The sequence below is a fragment of the Mastigoproctus giganteus genome, chromosome 6, assembly GCF_048544385.1.
Source record: "Mastigoproctus giganteus isolate SK-2022 chromosome 6, ASM4854438v1, whole genome shotgun sequence".
NCBI classification, from domain to species: Eukaryota; Metazoa; Arthropoda; class Arachnida; order Uropygi; family Thelyphonidae; genus Mastigoproctus; species Mastigoproctus giganteus.
Window position 1 is genome coordinate 83,017,813 of NC_143580.1, and position 26,783 is coordinate 83,044,595.

At 37.1% G+C, this 26,783-nt stretch overlaps 1 protein-coding gene across 1 annotated transcript in view; it reads left to right on the plus strand.

The window, feature by feature from the left end:
- Positions 1-288: 288 nt before the first annotated feature.
- Positions 289-26,783, plus strand: part of vtd (RAD21 cohesin complex component verthandi) — a 475,837-nt gene continuing 449,342 nt past the window's right edge. The window contains exon 1 of the mRNA XM_090376234.1: positions 289-326. The gene's annotated coding sequence lies outside the window, so the exon portion shown is untranslated. The remainder of the gene's footprint in view (positions 327-26,783) is intronic.

The window sequence follows — 26,783 nt, forward strand, 5'->3', positions numbered from 1 at the left end:
TCCAGGTAGGTGCGGCAACACACGCAAGACACTACTCATTTTACATACTCCATGACCACCTTTGGAAATATGCGATTGGTAACTTATTATGACATCTGTGGTCGAGAAAGAATACTATCGTTTGTATATTGATTCAAAAAGTACATTTAAATGTGATTTGGATGTCACAGTTTCGTTATTATATTGGAAAATCTCATGCGACTTATTTACACTTAAGATGGGCAGTTTTGAGGTCGTTTTATATATTAAATTTGCATATTAGTCAAAAAATAAATGTAATGCACGAACAGTACTTCCGTGGCGACATGATTTTTTGCTTGGGGGAGGTAAATATGTGGTCCGAAATATATATTCCATTTAGAACCAACAAGGATAAACCACTTTTGTCTTCTGCCTTAATTTGGCAGATCTGGGGGGGGGGGGATGAGCTTTCTCTGTAGTCAGTGTTTCCATGCTGAAGTTAAAACACTACTCTTCGCCTTTCAATAATTGAAAATATTGAAATGATATTTGAATGACATTAAAATAGTGCAGTAGCAATTAATTCTGTCTTATATAAAAAAATATGCTGTTTTTTCTATCTGTAGTTTACTGTAGTGGAGTGAATAAACAAAATATAACACTTCATTAGGAGAAAAAAAATACATTACAGAATATAAAAATCCTGCTAAAAAAACAGTTTCATAACCTTTTTTTTAAATATTAAATAGTTAAGTAATTGTAATCAGACTTTCACTTGAAATTCTACTTTAACCTGCATTCCATTGTCCAATTAGTGTCTCTATAAGTAACATGCCTACAGTCCTGTTTAACAGTTTCATATTTAAATTTGTCTGTTGTGCCCAAATATCAGTTGTGTCATTTCACATGCCTAATGAAAAGCCTCAAGCCTTTCTGATATTTTTTTTTTCAATACAAGGTATTGAAAAAATCATTAAAATATCAGATCTAGTTTCTTTGCAGTTTCTATAATTTTTGCTATATATATACATTTATTCTTAAACCTTCAGATATTTGGTAATAATATTTTAAAGTTTATTGCAGAGAGCCAACCATTATAATTGATTTTATGTCAGGTTGCATTTGCAGTTTCACAATTGACAGCTTCAAACCGATCCACGAATAAGCAAGAAAACTGTTATTTGCTCAAAGCCCAGCAGATATTGTATCAAACCTAGAATTATTATTGGCAGAATTCAGTTAATATTGAATTCTGCTAATTCTCTAATTCCTCCAGATCAGCCATTCACAATGGTAATTCATTGTTCTGTTTCTTATTTTTTTTCTCTTTGAGCAATGTATCATTTCAGATAACAGTAATTTTGAGGTACTGATTTGAATAAATTTCTAATTTAGTATTTGTTTATATTTTAAATGGCATATTTTATGCCATTTAAACCATCACCTTTAAAAATATTTTAAAATGGATTCAGAATGGAGCCAAACTTTACACTAAAAAAAGTATATAATGGAAGACAATTTCTTCACTTCTGCCTCCTTTAGTATCATATATATGTATATAATTTTTTTTGATATTGTACTTGCTAGCTGGTCAAACATTTTATGTAAGATTAGCCTATTGTAGTGTAGACTACTCATTCCTACATTATTATCCTGATTTTCAAACCATCTTTTATCATAAAGAAATTGTAGAAGTAACATGATTTCATGTTATTTCTTTTAACATGCTTTCTCACATTTCTTGATTTTTACATAACTTTCCTAAACCTTTTTTTTTTCACATCCTTGAAACTCAATATACCTAGGTTTGGCTTGAATTTTAAACAGAAGTTATCATTATTTTTCGTACTATTTTGATTACCATTTACGAATCTTTAAAAATGACTTTTAGAAAATATTTTGAAATTTTAACACAGTAATTTTACTACATAAAATAGACATGTTAAAATGTTATAAATGGAAGCATTTCAATTTCTCTAGAGCTTTGTACAGAGGGTGAAGTGGAAAATCAGTTGAGGCATAACCAGAACTAGGAATGGGAGGATTTAAATCCATATGAGTATGGTGTGTATTGGGAAGGGTGAAGGCATTATGTTTTTGTCAGAAATTTCTTGGAAGACTTTCAAAAAAAAAAGGTGCATGATAATAGAACTACTGAAAAAATTAAATTAAATTTTGCTCTTTTTTTATGAAATTTTGTAAACACTAGGAACAAAATAATTTTGGTACATCTGCCACAAATTTAACAAGGCACTTCACTAAAATTGTGCCAAAAAAAAAAAAAACAACTTGTTGCTATTGTGACTTACCTATTAGACTGCCTCTAATAGTAAATATTAAAACTGCCTCTAAAGCATTTGATTTTTTATGTATCTCTCTCTCTCTCCCCCGCTTCATTTCATTACTTTCACAGCCCTATGCAGCTATGTACTTGGTTAGTGAATTTCTTTGTCATTTTTTTTTATCCTTTGTTCTCATTTGTATTCTGGTGAGTCATGCATTTAACATGTCCTTACCAGATCAAATTTTTACTTCCATTTTTTTGATTCACTATTTTTATTCAGTTTCATTATTTTATATCTAAATCTATTATTATTTAATCTTCCATGTATAAGCAGTTCTTGGTTGCATTATTGCCCAAACTGTAGGTCAAGTCTTAAACTGAGCAATATTATAAGATCAACTGTGTTTGCTACTTCATGTCCCTTTATTTTTAATTCTATTTATATATGTTAGTATTGCCTCAAATACACAGTAGAAAGCACAGTTTAGGGGTTTGGTAAATCTCCAGAGTACTGCAGTGAAGGTACATTTCAAGGAGCTCATCCATTCATCATTGAATTGACAAATAGAAGAGCTCCTTAAAAAACCACAAACAAAAAAAAACTTTATCAGAATGTTTTTTTGGGATATTCAAAATGATCTTGTATACAAATGTAGTTGGTATATATGAAATATAATTATTATGCATTGCTATTTTTTTTCTTAGAAAACAGTTTTACTTTAAATAACATACAGTTTTCTTCATAGATTGTTTATATATTATATTTATATATTATATTGCCGTTGCATATGTAGATTGCTCAGTATTTACAAATTAGCTCAGAAAGTTTTACTGTGTATTTTTACCAGCATTTCAGTAATTTTTTTTTTTTTCACGTTTTTAGGTAATCATGATTGCATTTCGAACAGCATTATGGTTCAGTCATAATTATCACTCTGAATTAAAGGAGTATTTAATATGTTTTTTACTTCAGTGATTTATAATTGTAAAGTATTTCATGAAACCTTAGTTCATAAATATTTCCTTTTTAATTTGATATTCATTTTCTCTTAAATTGTACAAGCCCCCATAGACCTATTAAAAATTTCTCCCTGAGTCTCTGTATTTCTAGGCAATGCATTGCATTACTCAATGGAACATTTGTGACTGTATTTAATTATGTATATTTATGTGTCAGCAATTGTTTACACAATTACTGACATGCAAAATGTTTTAGTGGTCCACAGCTTGCGTGAATGCAAATCTTGTAACTGGTAACTTGTAGTAGTGTAATGCATGGTAGTGGTAATTTTAGTGTTTTAATTGTGCTAAATAAGTAAATAAATAAACAACCTATGATTACATAGGTTGTTTATTTATTTACTTAGCATATATATTACATAGCATATATATTTTTTTATTTTTAGTTAAGAAATTTTATTATCTATTAAGGCTATAATTAATTTACAATATTACAAATGTAACTGTATAGTGTAATATATATATAATGTAAACTTGGTATCATCATATATATATAATGTAAACTTGTTAGTATCACACACACATATATATTAGCATTAGCATTAATACAAGCATATGATGTAAGAAAGCATGATTATACAGCATCAGTCAAAAAAAAAAAAAAAAAAAAAAAAAGAACCCCAAAGAAAAGGGCCCATAGCAGTAACAGCACTGTGGCTTGGAAGAGAACTGAAGGGGGCAATTCTCCTATGAATCATGGCCTTGCAAAATGTGCTGCTTATTATTGTTCACCTTATTATTATTATTATTATTTGTAGTAGTAGTAGTGGCATATAATGTCAGAAAGCAAGCTTATAAAGCATTACTAATGATATTAAAAGTAGGAGATTGGCGGAATTACTTAACAAGTACAAATCAATGTACTTGTTAAAGGGGATCAGGTTTCAGGAAAGCAGTCAGGTTTCGTGAAATATTTTACAATTATAAATCACTGAAGTCAAAAAAAAATGTGAAGTGGGAAATTAAAGTGGAAAAAGTCTAAATGTGAAGTGGGAAATTATCGACCTGTCAGTCTGACTTCAGTAGTAGGGAAAATCATGGAGGCAATGATCAAGGGTGGAATTCAGGATCATTTGGATCGAATTGAAATTCTCAAGGATACTCAGCATGGTTTTGTAAAGGGAAAATCATGTTTAACAAATCTGGTTTGCTATTTCGAAAGGGTCACTCACGAGCTGGATTTAGGGAATAATTTTGACATTGTTTATTTAGATTTCAGCAAAGCTTTTGACTCGGTCCCACATGAGCGGTTGCTTTATAAGCTGGAACAGGTTGGAATCACTGGGAAAATCCTTAGATGGATAGAAGGATGGCTTCAGGGCAGGAGGCAGAGGGTTGTGATAAATGGCTATTCCTCAGATTGGGTTGATGTAAGAAGTGGGGTTCCCCAAGGATCAGTATTAGGACCACTGTTGTTTTTAATTTTCATAAACGACATTGATGAAGGGATAGAGGGCGTGATGTCTAAATTTGCAGATGATGTTAAAATTGGTAGAGTAGTTAATGATCACTGTCAAGCTGAGCTTCTTCAGAGAGACCTAGATAGACTTCAAGAATGGTCAGAAAAATGGCAGCTGTGCTTTAATCCAACAAAGTGTAAGGTATTACACCTGGGAAACAGTAATCCCAAAATAACTTATTCACTTGGTGGAGTTCAACTAAACCCAGTACTGGAGGAAAGGGACTTGGGTGTTACGATACGGTCAGACATGAAATTCTCTGAGCATTGTAAACAGGTTGCAAGGAAGGCCCATGGTGTCCTATCGATGATCTATCGAACTTTTGCAAGTAGAGATAGGGACGTGATAATCCCATTATATAAGGCTTATGTTAGACCACACTTGGAATACTGTGTTCAAGTATGGAGACCGCACCTAAAGAAAGACATCGAGCTTCTTGAAAGGGTGCAAAGAAGGGTAACTCGCCTGGTGAGATCGGCAAAAGGGCGTCCTTATGAAGAAAGACTTCGAATATGTGGGTTGCAGAGTTTGGAAACTAGACACCTTAGAGGAGATTTGATTGAGGTGTTTAAGGCTCTGAGAGGCATCAGTAAAATGAATGAGGACGAAATTTTCAAGATTATAAATGATGCTAGAACTAGGGGACATAAATTCAAGTTACGGGGGGAAATGTTTAGATTGGACTGCAGGAAGTTTTATTTTAGCCAGCGAGTTATAAATTACTGGAATAAGTTGCCTTCATGGGTGGTAGAGGCCGACAGTTTGGGGAAATTCAAAGGTCATCTGGATAGTACTTTCGGGTAAGGGAAGCGCATAGGATGATAGGATTAATTTCCTTTTTATTTATTTTTTATTTCATATTATTATTTTTATTTATTTATTAATTATTATTATTTATTTAATTTTTGTTTTTATCATTGTTTTGTTCGGATTTTTTTTTTTTTTGGCTGGTGCAGCATAAGCCATAGGCTTTCTTGCACCATACGGCCGTTACTAATACTAATACTAATACTAAAACATTAAGTACTCCTTTAATTCAGGGTGATAATTATGACTGAATCATAATTCACAAAGGAGGATCGAAGGGTGACACGAGTAATTACAGACCAGTTAGTTTAACTTCTGTTCCGGGTAAAATAATGGAGTCACTGGTTAAAGATGCATTTCAGGATCATCTAGACAAGACTGCAGCAATAATTCAGACACAGCATGGGTTTGTTAAGGGAAAGTCTTGTCTGACAAATTTGATAGGATATTATGATGTGGTTACAAAGGAACTGGATGCAAAAAATAATTTTGATATCATATATTTGGATTTCAGGAAAGCTTTTGACACTGTTGCGCATGGAAGACTATTGTACAAATTGGAGCAGAATGGTATTAAGGGTAAGTTGCTACAATGGATAAAAGGATGGTTGAGTGGGAGAAGACAGAGGTTGATAATTAATGGGTGCTGCTCTTTGTGGACTAATGTTATTAGTGGAGTCCCAGAGGGTTCAGTGTTGGGTCGTCTGTTGTTTTGTATATTTATCAATGATATTGATGAAGGTATATCAACCCTGCCATTATCAATGATGATGATAGCAGGGTTGTTAATGACAGTAATGGCAGTGTGCTACTGCAACAGGATCTATATAATTTGGGCAGATGAGCTAAGAAGTGGCAACTGAAGTTTAACCATGACAAATGCAAAGTACTGCATATGGGTAGAGGTAAACCCAGAGAAATGTACCAACTGTGTGGTACTACACTTAAGGTGGTAGAAAATGAAAAAGACCTGGGAGTAATTGTGCAGTCAGATATGAAGTTTTCTGAGCAATGCAGACAGGCTGATAGGGCAGGTCATGGGGTTTTGTCAATGATATATAGGAATTTTGCTAGCAGGGAAAATGAGGTGATTGTCCCTCAGTATAAGGCAATGGTCAGGCCACACCTTGAGTATTGCATACAGGTCTGAAGGCTTCATTTTAGGAAGGATGTAGATTGGCTTGAGCGTGTACAGAGAAGGGCCACAAGATTGGTGAGGGGGAATGAAGGGATCCTCTTACCAAGAGAGGCTTAAGTTCTGCAAATTGCAGTGGCTGGAGATGAGGCACCTTCGTGGTGATCTGATTGAGGTGTATAAGGCCTTGAATGGTTTGAGCATGCTGAATTCTAATGGGATCCTTCCACTTGTTCAGATTACGAACCTAAGGGGGCATAAATTCCAATTAAGAAAAGACAGATGTAGAAGAGATGTGCGGAAATTTGCCTTTAGTCAGCGGGTGGTTAATTGCTGGAACAAACATCCATCTGTCGTTGTGGAAGTTGATAGGTTAAATAAATTTAAGGAGGATCTGGACAGGCATTTGGAGGGAATGGTGTGATTTTTTTTTTTTTTTTTTTTTGGCTGATGCTGCATAAACTCATACACTTGGTTTCTTGCATCACATGCCACTACTACCACTACTAATGCTCAAAAAGCCATGAGTTAGGGTTGAATGTGAAAGTATCTACAATTCTGCCCAGACACAATAGGAGGGAGTAAATGATGAGAGCCTTGTTGATCCATTTGGCCCTGGAGAGATTGTGCAAGGCTCAGTGGGTAGAATTTTATCAGCCTGATCTGTGCTTGTTAACAGAAGAGCCTGGCAGAGGCGAAAGTGATTCTTGCACTGCTTCTATTGAAATGCAATTGAGCAGCAGTCTGGAAAGCAAGGCAATGGGGATTTCCAGGACTGCTGGGATTCATATTGGAAGAAGTAAATATATGGGCTGTGTTAGGGTAACTAAGGGTAGAAACAGGGGCATGTATACTTGCATGTACACCAATGCTAGTAGTATAGTTAACAAATTGAATGAGTTTGAAGTGCTAGTCAAGACATCAAAGATAGATATTGTTGGAATATCAGAGACGTGGTATCACACAGACATAAGCAGTGCAAAATTGGAATTTGGGGGATAAAATGTGTACAGGAAGGGAGGAGGGGGTTATGCTGTTAGTTAAGAAACACATAAAATCTAAGGAAGTGCGTCCAATTGATGTTGGTGAACAATGCATTGTTCAATCTGTTTGGTGTGACATAAGCATTGGGAGATCAAAATTGAGAGTAGGAGTGTGCTATAGGCCTAATGACTCTGATGAGTATAATAATAAACTGCACAGGGAAATAAGAGTAGGCCAGTAAATCAGAGAGTTTTATAAATCGGGATTTTAATTTCCCAGAGATTGACGGGAATTTGTGGGTTGGTCACTGACACACTAGCAAGGCTTTTGTGGATTTATTGGATGATTGTTATCTACAGCAGCATGTTAGGGAGGCAAATAGAGGGAGTAATACTCTTGATCTGATTATCAGTAGTGGTTCTTCATGCAATAAGAATTTGCAGTTAAAGGAACTACTAGGTGGCAGTGATCACAGTGTGCTGAAGTGGGACTTACTGAAAGAGGTAACTACCATCAGGGGTAAAGGGAAGGATTATTGCTTTGGTAAAGGTGACTACAGTGGTCTGTGACAGTATTTAAATTCTATACAGTGGGACTAACTGATGATGTTACCAACAGAAAATTCAAAATGAGAAGCATTCGAAGAATTAATCTTGGAAGGTACTAGGCTTTTCATATCAATTAAGAAATATGGTTCAAGATTTAGGCCTAAATGGATGTCAGATGAAATAATTAGACATGTGGCAGAGAAGAAAAATGCATGGGATACATATAAATGAACAGGTGACACAGAAGCTTATGATAGATATAAGCTGGTCTGTAACCAAGTTACAAAGGAGGTTAGGGAGGTAAAGGCAGATTACGGGAAATCTTTGGCAAAGAATGCAAAGAAAAACAGCAAAGAGTTCTTTTCTTATGTAAACTCTAGAAGGAAGGGGATGAATCAGATTGGTTCACTTGATATTGATAGTTCAACTGTTGATGATCCTGCTCAAGTAGCTAACAAACTAAATGAATATTTTGAATGAATGAATGAAAATTTAAATGAATATTTACACATGAGGAGTTATTCAGGGAGGGGAATGCCAGAGGTGTATTAAACTCTGACAGTAAGCTAGATAATCTTGTAATAACTGAAAGTAAAGTGGAGGAGAAATTGTTGAAGATAAACATAAGAAAGGCACCTGGGGTGGATGGAATCTATGCAGTTATATTAAAGGAAGTAAGGAAACCCTTAGCCATAATTATGAGAGCTTCCTTGGATTCCGGGGAGGTATCCATGGACTGGAGATGTGCAAATGTGACTCCAATCCACAAAGGAGGATCAAAGGGAGACACAGGTAATTTCAGACCTGTGAGTTTAACTTCTGTTCCCGGAAAATTAATGGAGGCACTGGTTAAAGAAGCACTGCAGGATCATCTAGACAAGACTTCAGTTATGACCAATGCCTGACCAATTTGATTGGATACTATGATGCAGTCACAAAAGAACTGGATGCAGGGAATAACTTTGATATTATATACTTGGATCTTAGAAAGGCTTTTGATACTGTTGCACATGGAAGACTGCTGCACAAATTGGAGCAGTGTGGCATTGGAGGCAAATTGCTGCTATGGATAAAGGGGTGGTTGAGGGGGAGAAGACAGAGAGTGGTAATCAATGGACACTGCTTATTGTGGACTAATGTTATTAGTGGAGTCCCTCAGGGTTCAGTATTGGGTCCCTTATTGTTTTCTGTATTTATAAATGATATTGATGATGGTATATCAAGCTTAATGTCCAAGTTTGCAGATGATACGAAGGTTGGCAGGGTTGTCAAGGACACTACTGACACTATTCTACTGCAACAGGATCTGGAAAGGTTGAGCAGATGGGCTGAGAGGTAGCAAATGAAGTTTAACATTGACAAATGTAAAGTACTACATATGGGAAACAGCAACCCCAGAGCAACGTATCAACTCTGTGGTACTACACTGACAGTGGTAGAGAATGAAAGGGACCTGGGGGTGGTTGTGCAGGCAGATATGAAGTTCTCTGAGCAGTGCAGACGGGCTGCAAGAGTAGCTCATGGTGTGTTGTCAATGATATGTAGGAATTTTTCTAGCAGGTATAAGGAGGCGATTATTCCCTTGTATAAGGCAATGGTCAGGCCACACCTTGAGTACTGTATACAGGTCTGGAGGCCTCATTTTAAGAAGGATGTAGAGCTGTTGGAACGAGTACAGAGAAGGGCAACGAGATTAGTGAATGGAACGAAGGATTGCTCTTATGAAGAAAGGCTTAAGTTTTCCAGATTAGTGTCTGGAGACTAGGCACCTGCGAGGTGATCTGATTGAGATGTATAAAGCCTTGAATGGTTTGAGCATGCTTGCTAATGGGATTCTTCCTCTTGCTCAGAATAATCACCTGAGACGGCATAAATTCAAATTGAGGAAAGACAGTTGTAGGATAGATGTGCGGAAGTTTGCCTTTAGCCTGCGGGTAGTTGATTGGTGGAACAGACTTCTATCTTTTGTTGTGGAAGTTGATAGCCTAAATAAATTTAAGGCTGAGCTGGACAGGTATTTGTAATGAACGGAGGGGTGAAATGGGAGCGTTTTTTTTGGCTGATGCTGCATAAGCTTGCTTTCTTGCATCATATCCCTCAACTAATGCTAATATATAACTTTGAGGCATATCTCCAAATACTTATTAAGAAAGCAGAACTAGAATTTTCTACACATTTAATGGATATATGAATTTGTAGTACATGTCAAAGATTAGCTATTCAAGGGGTCCACTATAGCCAAGCGTGGATAAACAGGCATCTTTTATGAACAGCTCAACATACAGTAACACGTGTCAGGTGTAATTAGCATTAGTTGAGGCATATGATGCAAGAAAGCAAGCTTCTACAGCATCAGCCAAAAAAAAAAAAAAAAACTTTACAATTCAACCCTCTGGTCACACCAATTGTTTGTCTAGTTCAGCCTTAAATTTATTTAAGCTATTGACTTCCACAACATCAGATGGAAGTCTCTTCCAGCAAACAACTACCCATTGGCTAAAGGCAAACTTCTGCACATATATTCTAAAACTGTCTTTCCTCAATTTGAATCTATGCCCCTCAGGTTCTTAATCTGAGCAAGTGGAAGTGTCCCGTCAGCATTGAGCCAGCTCAAACCATTCAAGGCTTATGGACCTCAATCAGATCACCTTGCAGGTTACTAGTCTCCAGACACTGCAGTTTGTAGAACTTAAGCCTTCCTTCGTAAGAGCAACCCTTTGTTCCATTCACTAATCTTGTTGCCCTTCTCTGTACTTGTTCCAGCAGCTCTACATCTTTCTTGAAATGAATCCTCCAGGCCTGTATACAGAACTCAAGGTGTGGCCTGACCATTGCCTTATACAAGGGAATAATCACCTCCTTATCCCTGCTAGAAAAATTCCTGTATATCATTGACAAGACACCATGAGCTACTCTTGCAAGCCCATCTGCACTGCTCAGAGAACTTCATATATGATTGCACAATTAACCCCAGGTCTTTTTCATTCTTCACCTCCCTGAGTTTAGTACCATAGAGTTGGTACATTTCTCTTGGGTTACTGCTGCCCATATGCAGTACTTTGCATTTGTCAATGTTAAACTTCAGTTGCCACTTCTCAGCTCATCTGCCTAACTTTTCTAGATCCTGTTGCAGTAGCATACTGTCTTTAGTGTCGTTAACAACTCTGCCAACCTTTGTATCATCTGCAAACTTGGACATTAAGCCTGATATACCTTCATTGATATCATTGATAAATACACAAAACAACAATGGGCCCCGGGGACTCCACTAATAACATTAGGCCATGTAGAGCAGTGTCCATTTATTACCACTCTGTTTTCTCCCACTCAACCTTCCTTTATCCATTGCAGTAATTTGCCCATCGTCCATCCACTGCCATACCACTCCAGTTTGTTCAGCAGTCTTCCATGTGCAACAGTATCAGAAGCTTTCCTGAAATCCAAGTATATGATATCAAAATTATTTTTAGCATCTAGTTCCTTTGTGACCACATTGTAGTATCCAATCAAATTGATCACAAAGAATTCCCCTTAACAAACCCGTGCTGTGGCTGAACTACACTGGTGTGCAAAATTTAAGGAACAGTAAGGTTTTCTTCCTTGTAGCTGCTCATAGGATTGGCTTGGATATGGGAAAAGCATATGAAAGGAACCTCGTGATGTTCAGAAATGATGAAGAAAACACCACCGACACAACAACGAAACAAAACGGTACAGAGGGACTTTATTCCAAAATGGCAGCATAGCACTGGCTGCAATGATAAAGATGCATCACTGCCAAAGATGGAACAAAGGGAAGAGGTGGTCCTCAGTAGGAGATAAGGCTACCCCTAATGTCAATGCAGGTTTTGCACCACCTGTCCGTACTTAGAACAATGTTGTTGATAAGTTCTTGTAGTGACATCGTCCATCCTCTGTCAGCGCCAGCTTCAGCTGGTAAACATTTTCTGGTGGGTGTGGATGTGCCGCTAGGCATCTCCCCAGAGCGTCCTATATGTGTTCGATGGGATTTAGATTGGGGGAAATGGGCAGGCCAATCCATAGAAATAATGTCCTCACTTTCTAAAAGCATATCAACGGCTGCAGTACGATGGGGTGTGGCATTATCATTCATAAACACAAACTCTGGGCCAGTGGCACCTCGGAACAGATGCACACGGGGAAGGATTACCTCAGTACAGTAACTTGCACCGGTTACAGTACTGCATTCCAGTGTCTGGAGTTGTGTACGTCCATCAAAGATGACTCCTCCCCAGACAAGGATACTTCGACCACCATATCGATCCCTTTCAGTCAAGTTTGCGGGGTGATACCGTGTACTAGCCTCTCTCCAGATTGGCTGATGTCCAGAATTGCTGCTGAGACTGAATCTACTCTCATCAGTAAAGAGTACCTTAAGTAAAGAATTTGTGGTTACAACCTTTAGAAATAGCGTTGGTCCTTACGTTTTGCACACCAGTGTATTACTGCTCTCTTGTCTAGGTGATCCTGTATCACCACTTTAACCAGTGACTCCATTATTTTTACCCAGAACAGAAGTTAAACTAACAGGTCTATAATTATTTGTGTCACCCTTTGAACCCCCTTTGTGAATTGGGGATACATTTGCACATCTACAGTCCATTGGGACCTACCCTGACTCTAAGGATGCTCTCATAATTATGGCTAAGGGTTTGCTTACTTCTGTTGCTGCCTCCTTCATTATAACTGGATAGATTCCATCTGCCCCAAGTGCCTTTTTTATGTTTAACTTCAACAATTTCTCCTCCACTTCGCTCTCAGTTATCACAAAATCGCTTAACTCCCTGTTAGAGTTTGATAAACTTCTGGCATTCCTCTCCTTGAATAACTCCTCATGTGTGAACGTAGATGCAAACCACTCATTCAGTTTATCAGTTTCTTGAGCAGGATCATCAATAGCTGAACCATCTTTGTTAAGTGGACCAGTCTGATTCATCCCCTTCTAGAGTTTACATAAGTAAAGAACTCTTTGATGTTTTCTTTTGCATCCTTTGCAAAAGATTTCTCATAATATGACTTTGCCTGCCTAACCTCCTTTGTGACTTGATTACAGACTAACTTATATCTGCCGTAGGCTTCTGTGTCGCCTGATAATTTATATGCATTCCATGCATTTTTCTTCTCTGCCACGTCTCATTAATTCATCCGACATCCATTTAGGCTTGAACAGTATTTCTTAGTTGGTATGAAAAGCCTAGTATCCTGCAAGATTAAGTACCTGAAGGCTTCACCATTTTGAATTCACCGTTGGTAACATCATCATTTCATCCGACTGTATAAAATTTAAAGCTGTCTGAGACCACTGTAGTCACCTTTATGAAAACAAAAACCCTTCCCTTTACCCTTGATGGTAGTTACATCTTTAAGTACATCCCACATCAGTACACTGTGATCACTGTCACTTAGCGGTTCCTTTATCTGCAAATTCTTAATGCAGAAATAATCATTGCTGGTAATCAGATCAAGGGTATTACCTCCTCTGGTTGCCCCTCGAACACGTTGCTGTAGAAAACAATCCTCCCATAAATCCACAAAAGTCTTGCTAGCGTGTGAATAACCAACCGACAAGTTCCAGTCAATATCTGGAAAGTTAAAATCCTCCATTACAAGACATTCCGATTTATTGGCCCATTCTATTTCTCTGCACAACTGTTCATTGTAGTCATCAGATTCATTAGGCCTGTAACACACACCTGCTCTCATTTTTTCTTTCCCAGTTTTTATGTCACACCAAACAGACTCAACATTGCAGTGTTCACCCATGTCAACTGGATGCACTTTCTTAGATTTTGTGTTTCTTAACTAACAGCATAACCCATCCTACCCTGTCTGTCCTTTCTGTACACATTGTACTCCCCAAATTCCAATTCTGCACTGCTTATATCTGTGTGACACCATGTTTCTGATATCCCAACAATATCTGCCTTTGATGTCTTGATCGACATTTCAAATTCATCAATTTTGTTTACTATACTTCTAGCATTAGTAAACATGCAAGTATACATGCACTTGTTCTTACTATTAGTTACCCTAACACAGTCCATGTATTTACTTGTCCCATGGTGACTCCCAGCAGCTCTTGAAGTCCCCAGCAACTTTCTAAACTGCTGCTCATTACAATAGAAGTGCAATGATCACTTTTGCCTCTGCCTGCAGCTACCTTTAATCTTTTAGTCTGTGAATCCTCCCAATCTAGCAGTTTTCCGACCCACCTAACAGTGCCTCGATAGCATCAGCAAATATTCTTGCATCTTTCTATTTCAGTGTATCTCATCCCTGTAGAAGTAGTTTCTCCTGTTAGCCACCACAGGCCATGCTGAAAAAAACTCTACCCCATGAGCCTTGCACAATCCCTCTAGGGCCGAATTGATTGACAAGGCTCTCAACATATATTCTCTTCTATCGTGTCTGGGCAGAATTGCAAACACTTTCAAATTTACAGATTTACTTGTTAAGTAAATCTGTAAATCTCTTACTCTTAAGGTCATTAGTGCCAACGCGTACAACAATATCACCTTTTGTGCCCTTAAAAGATATCTGCCCTACAACGTCATCAACTTTTTCTCCTGGCAGACATACCCTGGTCCTATTCCACCTATCCTTTTTGCATAATATATTCCCCGTCTCCCTAAATGTGGTCACAGGTGTCTCTTCTTTTGTGGAAATAAACTTGAACATTAAGCAGCTCGCTTTCTGTGAGTCTATACAATCGTGCTTGAATGATTTTCAATAGAATATTGCTTTCATGTGGTATCAAGGCTATTGTGAGGTAATTCAAGCAATTTCGGGTATCTCTCTTCTTCAGGATTGGTATAAACACTGATCTCTTCCAGTATTTCGGCCACATATTAGTTTTCCATATTTCCTGGAAACTTAATATGTGTAACACTGAAAAAACAAAGCTGTGATAACTGTAATTGGTAAAAGTGTTAACATTTCCATTGGTATTCTGTCAATTCCAGGGGCTTTTCTCCTTGGTAGTTGTTGCAGTGCCCATACTACCTCTTCATCTAAAATATCTGGTTCTAGTTCATTTTCCTAATTCCTTGTTGATCATTCAGTTCATTTCAATCTTAGTCTTTTATTGAACCCTTGCAAGCAGTGAAGGGTGTCCTGATCCTCTTTATTTGTGTGAAGAGATCTGTCATGTTCCCACTTTTGTTTTTATCTATCATTTCTTTACAATGTTTGTTCATTCTAGTATTTTTCCTTGGCTTTTCTGGCTGCCCTTTGGAATTTTGCATTAAGCCTTCTTGTCTTGTCTCTATCTCCAGCAGCTTTAGCTTTTCTTCTTTTTTTCAGCAATTTTGATGGTTTCGTCTGACAACTACTTTCTCCATTTTGCACATTTTATGTATGAGATGTATTGCCATGCCATTTCAGTGACTGTGTTTCTTATTTCCTTCCAAAGTACATCTGGTTGCCTTTCCATGTAGTTAAACGAGTTGACTGCATACAATGATGAAATTTTATTTATATCATTTTTTTGCGGTGCAGCATTCATTTTGATTTTACAGAATTTGAACCTGACTTTGGTTACTAGCAGTTGGTGGTCTGAGCCGGTCTGCACTAGGTAATATTTTCACTGAAAAAAATAGAGCTTTTCCATCTTTGACTGCACATGATGTAGTCAATCCATTTGAGGATGCCCATGTATACAAACTTTGGTCACTTAGGTTGGATAAACCATGTGTTTGTAATAATCCTTAACTGATTTTCTTGACAGAACTGTACTCGGCAGTTTCCTGCCTCATTCCTATCCTACAGACCAAATTTGCCAACAACCTCATCTTCTTCTCTGTCTCCTATTTTTTCATTAAAGTCTCCAGAACATACACAGTGTCTTTTTTGTTGTTTGACTCAGTGCATCCTGAGCTTTGGCTTAAAATTGTTCAATTTCATCTTCAGTTGCATCTGTTGTTGGTACATAGACTTGAAGAAATATGACTTTAAGCAGTTTTCCATTAATGTGGATGGCCATTACCCTGTCACTTACCGTTCAATAACTTTCAACTGATTTGGCAATTCTTTTGTTCACTATAAATGTCATGCTATTCCTCCTGCTTTTTTCATTCCCAGAGCAGTAAACTGTAAAATCATCTGACTGAAAGTAGCCATTTTCCATCCAATTTATTTCACAGACACCCTTGTGTCTGTGAAATAAATCAATCAAAAGTCAATCTTGGTCCTAACCATTTCTCTCTTAGCAATGTCCAGCTTTCCATGATTCAAACTCTGAACATTCCATGTGCTGATCTTATGTGTTTTTGTACAACACAGGCTGTTCCTTTCATCACTTGGCAAACAGGGCTCTTGAAGACTTGAACTGAATTGTGTCATCCATACCCACATAGAAACAGGTTGTCACTCTTCTCTAGTGTAGGTGGTAGATGACTTTCATCAACCGATGAAATACCACCACTTTGCTTATTGGAGGCTTGAAGTGGTGAAACCCATGTTTAGTCTCTAGAGCAAGGTTTCCAGCATCCCCCTCCCCTCACACGTCTCCCTCAACCCATGCACGGTACTAAGTGCTATAGGTTTTGATACCTTTCGTGTATGGGGTTTTCATAAAAAAAAAAAAAAAAAAGCACATTTGATACTTTTCAGCCTTCAAGTATTATCTCTGATTAATTCTTGAGCTTGTTCATAAAGTTTTCTGGTGAAAAATACTGGAGTAGATCACTATACCTTTCTCCACCCCTCCCCATTTATCTGGGCTTTGGACTGGTGTATGGATGCATTAAAATCAAATCCATATGACTGGGTTAGTTTTACATTTACAAACTGCAAATCTCTACCTTAATTAGAGATTGAGATATGCAGATTTTAAACCAAACAAAATTCCAAAAATTCATACTTCTTCTCAGATTTGGAGTCCTATGACTCTGGACCCGGCGAACTCTAATTTTTAAACATGTAGATAATTCTTAATGCCTAACAGATATTTTAACAAATCCAGGGATAAAATGGCTTCAACATAAGGGATTTTTTTTGTATTTCCAAGATAGAATTAAATAACAATAAAAATTATTAAATAAATGACATTACAGATGTATTTAATTAATAATTATACAAATGAAATTATAGTTCTATCCTAACATTAATTAATAATTTAATTTTAATATAATTAGATTATAAAAATTAAATAATTATTAAATTACAGGGTGATTTTCTATTCATCATACCATTTTATTCATCTGAAGAACATGAGATATTGTTTAGAAACAGAAATTAACCTTTGACCTGTATTTATAAACGGGAAATTCAAGCTTTTATTCAATATGTTTAATATATCCTTTTTGACTTTCTTATTGATGGTATACCTGCATGACCTTTCCTTTTGCCAAAAACACTGTCTGTTCTCTTGAATTGATCCACCAACCTCAACATTGTGTGGTTTGTTGGTCTACCATCCATTCTAACGTGTTGTCAATATCTTTTTTTGAGCAGAAACAAGATGAATTTCCATTCCTGTAGTATTCCTTAACAATAAACATTGTTTTCTCAGTGGTATATGCTTGCCATTTTCTTAAAATCATCTGGAAGTATCCAGTGTTGACCATATTTTCAGACCTTACTCTGCAGAGTATTGTTATTCACATGAAAAACTGAAGCTTGCAAAATTACAACAAAAACAAATAGTATGACAAATAAAAAATCACCCTGTATATGAAGTTGGAAGTACATCCTGTCCTCTCACGTTCTTTTGCACCCAGCAGGATTTTAATTGCTTGGTTAAAGCAATGAACACAAAGTTTTATACTGTGACGTCTTGCTGAAGGTCATGCGGTGTTTTTTAGCCGTTGCATGCCCAGGTCAAGGTTAAGAGCCCATGGTGTTCCTATTGATGATTTATCAAAGATTATCCTGTAGAGATGTGGAGGTCATAGTCTCATGGTATGAGACAAAAGACAATTGTAAGCATTTGGAATGCTGTGTTCAAGTAGGGAGACATCTGAAAAAAGCCATTGAGCTTCTTGAAAGAGTCCAAAGATGGGCAACTCGCATGGTGAGATCAGCAAAAGGGTGACCATATGAGGAAAGACTGAATATGTGGGTTTACAGAGCTTGGCAACCAGGCACCTCAGAGGTGACTTGATTAAGGTTTATAAGGCTCTGAGAGGGGTTAATAAAATGAATTAAGGCAGGATTTTCACTGTTACACAGAATTTCAGAACTGAGGGGCATAAATTTAAATTACAGGGGAAGAGGTATAGACTAGATTGTAGGTAGTTTTCTTTTAGCCAGTGAGTCGTTGATTGCTGGAATTGGTTGCCATCACAGGTGGTTGAGTCTTACAGTTTAAATAAATTCAAAAGTCAACTGGATAGTTACCCATGTGAGGATGGAAGCAAATAATTTGTATTTTCTTAACAGGCTTGTTCAGTAAACAAAAAATAATGGTTATTGACTTTCAAAGAAAAAAATAACAGCCATTCATTTTTACCATAAATTTACATCTTGATCCTGACTTGCAACTCGATTCTCATCCAATTTCAACATAGTATTTACAGTGAAACTTCTCCTAACGGACACCTCTCGTTAACGGACATCTCTCTACAACGGACATTTTCAAATTCCCCAACTCACCTCCATTGGTTTTAACGTGTTTGCAGCTTCTGTCTAGCGGACATTCTCTGTAACGGATGCGGACAGGCAATCTGCACTGTTTTGTTTAGATTAGCACTTAATTTGATCTCCTCATAACGGACTGCGGGAGAGCTCATGGCCCTTTATCTAGGAACTTTTCTTCCACGTATTGCCTCAATCGTGTGTTTATTTTCTGTTTCCGATTCTCTGAATTTTATCAAGGTTTACGTCGCGGTTCTAAACCCTTTTTCAAGAATTTTAAGGCACGTGTAAAACTTCTGATGAATTCGGTGTGTGTGTGTGGGGGGGGGGGGGAATATGGTCGGCCTTTCGTCTTTTCAGTTTCAGTTTTCAGTTTTGTTCAGTGTCGTGTGAAGTGCACGATGTCTTCTCCTAAACATTTAACTTTAAAAGATAAAGTCGAACTCATTAATGCGTATGACGGCAAAAAAATAGTGTTCGCAATCCCGCTGCAAAATTCAAAATCGGGAAGACGCAGGTAAGCGACATCCTAAAGAAAAAAAAATGAACTGCTCAAATAATTTCGGCAACACGGAAATGATCAGGTTCAAAAATCATTCCGGAAAACTGTTGGACTTCAAATTGATAATGTTATGTATGAGTTTTTTTGTCGCGAACGTGCTAAAAAAAATTCCCATTAATGGGCCTATTATTAGGGAAAAGGCTTTGTAGGTTGCGAAATCTATGGGAGTAAATGAATTCAAAGCTTCTGTGGGATGGCTAGACAAGTTCAAAACTCGGCATAAAATTTCTTGGAAAACCGTAAGTGGTGAAGGTGGATCTGTTGATACTGGGGTTGTAACAGAGTGGACCGTCAAATTGGAAGATTCATGTCGTGATTTTGAAGCTAAGGATATTTACAACTGTGACGAAACAGGGTTGTTTTTTAAAGCTCTTCCTGAAAAAACAATGAGTCTAAAAAACGAAAAGTGCCAGGGCGGAAAAATTTCTAAGGAACGCTTGACTGTACTATTGTGTACAAATATGCTGGGAGACTTTGAACAACCTCTTGTTATAGGAAACCCACAAAATCCTCGTTGTTTCAAGGGCATAAAGTTGAATCTTTTGAATGTTGACTGGAAGTCTGATAAAAAAGCGTGGATGACACGAAATATCATGAGCGAATGGATAAGTCACTTTAACCGAAACATGATTTGTCAAAACAGAAAAATTATTCTTTTCATGGATAATGCTGCATCTCACCCGCACATTGAATTGTCCAACATTCAAATCATTTTTCTGCCACCAAACACATCTGCAGAGTGTCAGCCCTTGGATCAAGGGATAATAAAAAAAATTTAAACTTCACTACAGAAAACGTGTTTTAAGACATCTCATTGCAAACATGAACGATGTAACATGTATGAGTGACCTTGCAAAGAAAATCAGCATCCTAGATGCGATTCAATGGATTTCCTCTTCAGTAAATGCAATTAGAAAACAAACTGTCGTGAACTATTTTATAAAGTCTGGCTTCTCAAACGCAAAAAATGAAGTCGTGAACAGCAATGTGGAGCACCAAGAAGAACAAGAACTTCAACATATATTGATAATGTACGACACTTCAGCTACAAGTGACCCTGGCTACAAAGATATAGACTCGAACCGCACTACAGAAGATGGTGCTCTAGATATCAACGACATTATCATCGATATTTTTCAAGGAGTTCCTCATGAGGATGAAGAAATGGAAGGAGGTCATTCTGTCGAAGAACATATTAACGACGAACCACCGATGAAAATAGAAGAAGCGCTCATACAAATCAATCGTTTAAAAATGTTTTTCGCCGCTGAAGAAGATATTGAAGGACTTTCGATGGTTTCTTCACTCCAAACAAAATTATCAGCCGGAAGAAGGTGCAGAAGAAAATAAGTGACTACTGTATGTATTTTTCTTAAGATAAAGTCATAATATGCATAGCACAATTGCATGTATATTATTTACAAAAATATTGTGCAAAATCTGTATATAATTTAATTTAATTTTACATTAAACGTTTAACGATTTTTCTTTATCTCTTGTGTATGTAATTGTGTATTATTTACAAAAATATTGTTCAAAATCTGTATATATTTTAATTTAATTTTACATTAAACGTTTAACAATTGTTCTTCCTTTCTTTTTTTTTTTTCTCCCTCAAACTTCTTGTTAGCGGACACTTCTCTCTAACAGACACATTTTCGTTCCCCATGGCTGTCCGTTAAAGGGAAGTTTCACTGTATTAGATTTCTTGGAATAATACTGGATAAAAAAAATTGTTTTTTGGAGCATATTAAGCATATCCCATACAGTCTATCTAAGGAAACTAAATGTATCTAGGGTGATTTTTGTTATGTCATGAGGTGCAGATCATTACATGCTGCTGCACCTATACCATTCATTAATTAGATCTTGACTGGACTGTGTGTCTCTTGTATATGCTTCAGTCAGACAAAGTGTATTAAAATGGCTTGACCCTGTACATCACACTGCTTTACGAATTGCATTAGGGGCTTTTTATACATCACCAGTTCAGTCTTTATATGGAGGCACATGAACACCTGCTACACCTTTGTTGACATGCTCTCCTATTAAACTTGGCAGCTAAAATCAGAAGTTTTCCACATCATCACATGGGGGCTCACATCTTGTGAGTATGGGCTTGGCACACCCAGGGTGCTGAGCTGGATATCATCATTCTTCTCTTTCTTGGTGATTCCTTTCTACTTCTAACCCTTGTTCTCTCTCTCTCTCTCTCTCTCTCTCTCTCTCTCTCTCTCTCTCTCTCTCTCTCTTGGGGTAATTCAGAAATTTTTTATTTATTTTTGGCTGGTGCAGCATAAGCCTCAGGCTTCCTTGCACCATATGGCTAATAATAATAATAATAATATGGCAATACCTGTTGACACCAAAATGGGATAATCTGTATCAAAATAAACCATGTAGCATTAGGTTACAAAGCTTAAATGTGTGTTGGAGGCTAAATACAAATAACATCATTCTAGGCAGTAGCACGGCAAACCACCATGACAGATATCCTTGGCTCATAGGTTGATAACCACTTTGAATAATGGGGAATGCACTTCCAAACTTCAGTGTTAAGCAAATTTATGAGGCTTACTATTTTCATTATTCTAGTTTCATCCAAACTTTCAATATTCTAATTTCATCCAGATATACATGGATGATTCCAAGACAGACAGTAAAGGTGGTGCAGCTGTAGTTTTACTATACACATTGCAATGTCTTAGCAGCTCCCTTTGGTGTGCAGCACTTACACTGCAGAATTGTATACTATCCTGATGGCTTTAGAGATTTAGAGAATGTAAAACAGTCTATGCCCTCAAATCATTATCTATACTGATTTCTTAAGGGCTGTATCCACTCTTCAATGTAAACTTCCTTCCAGTCATCCCTTACTACAACAAATTTGAATAAATTTAGTGCAACTTTATACAAACAGGCAAAAAATAATCATCTGTTTGATACCTGGGCATGGGTTGAAAACACAGGAAATGAATAAGCATTTTGTTGCCAATAATGCATATCTCATATCATCAGACATCCAGATACCTTACACCAATTATAAGCACATCATACAATGTACCAATAGGAAAAAAATGGCCATCCATTTGGCAGGAGCACAAAAGCAGTAAATTGTTCCAGATTAAGAATGATAACAAGCAGTGGGAATGGCTATTAAGCCTAAGAGGGAATAGGAAGGAAGAAGTCATACTTGTTAGATTGCAGATTAGGCATACTCACAAAACTCATGGTTATCTACTCAAACATTGAGAGTAGGAGTGGGTTATAGGCCTAATGACTGTGATGAGTATACCAAACAGGTATACAGGGACATTCAGTCAGACAAAGTGTATTAAAATGGGTGCTGCTCTTCATGGCCTAATGTTATTAGTGGAGTCCGACAGGGTCGGTCTTGGGTCCTCTGTTGTTTTGTATATTTATCAATGATATTGATGAAGGTATATCAGGCTTAGTGTCGAAGTTTGCAGATGATACAAAGGTTGGCAGGGTTTTTAATGACAGTAATGGTAGTGTGCTACTGCAACAGGATCTAGATAATTTGGGTAGATGGGCTAAGAAGTGGCAACTGAAATTTAACCTTGACAAATGCAAAGTACTGCATATGGGTAGAAGTAACCCCAGAGAAACGTACCAACTGTGTGGTACTACACTTAAGGTGTTAGAAAATGAAAAAGACCTGGGAGTAATTGTGCAGTCAGATATGAAGTTTTCTGAGCAATGCAGACAGGCTGCCAGTGCAGGTCATGGGGTTTTGTCAATGATATATAGGAATTTTGCTAGCAGGGAGAAGGAGGTGATTGTCCTTCTGTATAAGGCAATGGTCAGGCGCGGTCTTGAGTACTGCGTACAGGTCTGGAGGCCTCATTTTAGGAAGGATGTAGATTTATTGAGCGTGTACAGAGAAGGGCAACAAGATTGGTGAGGGGAATGAAGGGATCTTCTTACCAAGAGAGGCTTAAGTTCTGCAAATTGCAGTGACTGGAGACTAGGCACCTGCGTGGTGATCTGATTAAGGTGTATAAGGCCTTGAATGGGTTAAGCACGCTGAATTCTGATGGGATCCTTCCACTTGTTCAGATTGCAAATCTAAGGGACATAAATTCAAATTAAGAAAAGACAGATGTAGAATAGATGTGCGGAAATTTGCATTTAGCCAGCGGGTGGTTAATTGCTGGAACAAACTTCCATCTGTGGTTGTGGAAGTTGATAGGTTAAATAAATTTAAGGAGGAACTGGACAGGCATTTGGAAGGAATGGTGTTATTTTTTATTTTTTTTTTTTTGGCTGATGCTGCATAAGCTCATACACTTGCTATCTTGCATCACGTGCCACTACTACTACTGCTTTATGAATTGCATTAGGGGCTTTTTGTACATCACCAGTTCAGTCTTTATATGGAGGCACATGAACACTAGCTACACCTTCGTTGACATGATCTGCTATAAAGTGGGCCAGCAAATTAGAATGTCTCATAATGCGGGATTTTAACTTTCCAGATGATTGGAATTTGTGGGTTGGTCACTCATACACTAGCAAGACTTTTATGGATTTCATGGATGACTGTTTCCTAGAGCAGCATGTTACAGAGGGAACAAGAGGAAGAAATACTCTTGATCTGGTTATCAACAGTGATTCTTCATGCATTAAGAATCTGCAGGTAAAAGACCTACTGGGTAGCAGTGATCACAGTGTACTAATGTGTAATTTAATTAAAGACATAACTACTGTCAAGGGAGAGACTTTTGCTTTTGTAAGGGTGACTACAAAGGTCTCAGACAGTTTTTAAATTGTGTGCAGTGGGACCAGCTGATGATGTTATCAACAGCAAATTCTAAATGGGAAGTATTTAAGGAAGAAATCAAAGCTACTAGGCTTTTCAAACCAACAAGGAAATACTGTTCAAGGCTTAGACCTAAATAGATGTCAGATGAACTATTGAGACATATGGTAGAGAAGAAAAGTGCATGGAATGCATATAAATTGTCAGGGGATACAGAAACTTATGGTATATTTAAATTAGTCTGTAATCAAGTCACAATGGAGGTTTGGCAAGCTAAGGCAGATTATGAGAAGTCTCTGGCAAAGAATGCAAAGAAAAATGGAAAACACGTATGCTTATATTAACAATAGAAGGAAGGGTTTGAATCACATTAGGCCATTTGATGTTCATGGGTTAACTGTTGATGACCCTGTTACAGAAAAATTGAATAGCTTTTTTGCATCTACATTCATATGAGGAATTGTTAAAGGGATGCCAGAAGTGTATCAAACTCTAACAAGGAGCTAAATGACATTGTGAAAAGTGAAGGAGAAATTGTTGAGGATGGACATAAAAAAGTCACCTGGGGTGGATGGAATCTATGCAGTTATATTAAAGGAGGTAAGCAAACCCTTAGCCATAATTATGAGAGCATCCTTGGATTTGAGGGAGGTCACTATGGACTGGAGAAGTGTGAATATATCCCCAATTTATAAAGGGTGATTAAAAGGCAACATGAGTAATTACAGACCTGTTTAGCTTAACCTCTGTTCCGGGGAAAATAATGGAATCACTGGTTAAAGAAGTAATGCAGGGCCATTTTAGACAGGCATGCAATTATACTGCAATCACAGCATGGATTTGGCAAGGAGTAGTCTTGTCTAACCAATCTGATAGGTTACTATGATGCAGCGACCAAGGAACTGAATGTAAAAAATAATTTTGACATCATATACTTAGATTTCAAGAAGACTTTTGATACTGGAGCAATGTGGCATTAAGGGTAAGTTACTGCTATGGATAAAGGGATGATTAAGAGAAGAAGGCAGAGAGTAGTTATCAATGGGCACTGTTCTTCTTGGACTAGAGGAGTTATTAGAGGAGTTCCCCAGGGTTCAGTGCTGGGTCCATTGTTGTTTTCTATATTTATCAGTGATATGGATGAAAGTATATCAAGTTAATGTCTAAGTTTGCAGATGATACAAAGGTTGGCAGCATGGTTAATGACAGTCATCAGGGTAAGCCACTACAACAAGATGTGGGAAAATTGGGTTGATGAGCTGATAATTGGCAGTTGAAGTTTAACGTTGACAAATACAAGGTACTGCACATGGGTAGTTCCCAGACACCATGGGCATGTGGGAACTCTTAAACAAATCCTGCTCTGCACAAGCAGCTTCAACCTGCCTAATATCTAGCTCCAGTTCCTTATGTGTTAATATCCAGTGAAGAGAATTAAATGGAAGAACAATGCCCACGGAGTATGATTTCCATGGGTACTGTTCTTTAATTCTTCCAAAACTGTCCTGTTTTATTTCTCACAAAAAAGATTCTGCCATTCCCATGTAGAATGTTTTGCATGAGAACAGCAGAATATATTCATCATCTTCAGCAATACTTTGATTTCTAGACAACAATATCATATATCTTTATTGGAGATAACCATTACTTCTGTCCTTTCTTGGCATAATCATAGTATAAACATTGCTTGTTCTTAATCAAAAAACAGTAAACTTTCTCTTTCACTGTCAATGATAGTTGTCTTCCATATAGCACCTGATCCTATACAAATCACAACTCTACCTGTTATAGAGTATTGTTTTCACATCTGGGACGGTATCCCCAAAACCTCTTTTAAAGATGTATGTACATGTGTAAAGTCCTTAACTCTGTCCAAAAGTTGACAATCATGTTCACCTACTATATCTTGATATTTTGTATATTTTCTTTTTGATTTTTTAATATACCTTTTCTACAAATATTTCCAAGGCTACAGTTTTGAATGGCATCTGTAATTCCATCTCCTTCTTTGAAATCAGTCTAAACCTGTGCATCCATCAACCAGTCAACATCCATTCACAATTCAACTGCAGACTTGCTGAACTAATTTTTTCTCTTCCTCATTTATCCCTTCTAGTTGTCTAGTTGTCACAATGCTTATTTGAAGAGATCTAGGTTTGACTTCCATGAACAACTGGAAAAACTTGAGGTTGCAGTTAGCCAGTCTCAAATACAGAGAATATGGTTTTTCCCTGTAAGATATTCCAGGTGTTTCATAAATTGGCCCATCAATGCACACTTGTACAGATATAATACATAATAGTGCAATATGGTCTAAGTCACTGATGTACCTAAACTTAAAACAACAATCTGGTTCTGCTCTTTGAAACAGCATTCCTTCCTAGGTATATACTGAAAATTATGATCTACAAACCATTCAAGTCTAACATCAACAAGTATCTCTTCTTCTCAATCTTCAATCCACAAGTGGTATTAATGTATTATAGGTTCAAATGCTTTTCATGTTTTGGAGTCACTATCATTTAATTCTGTATGAAATCAACCAGTACAATGGTCATTTTCAATCAAGTTCCCTGCAATTTTTATGTAGTTTGGCAAGCTGCATGAAAATGAATTTTTAAGGACCATTTCAGTCAGATGAGA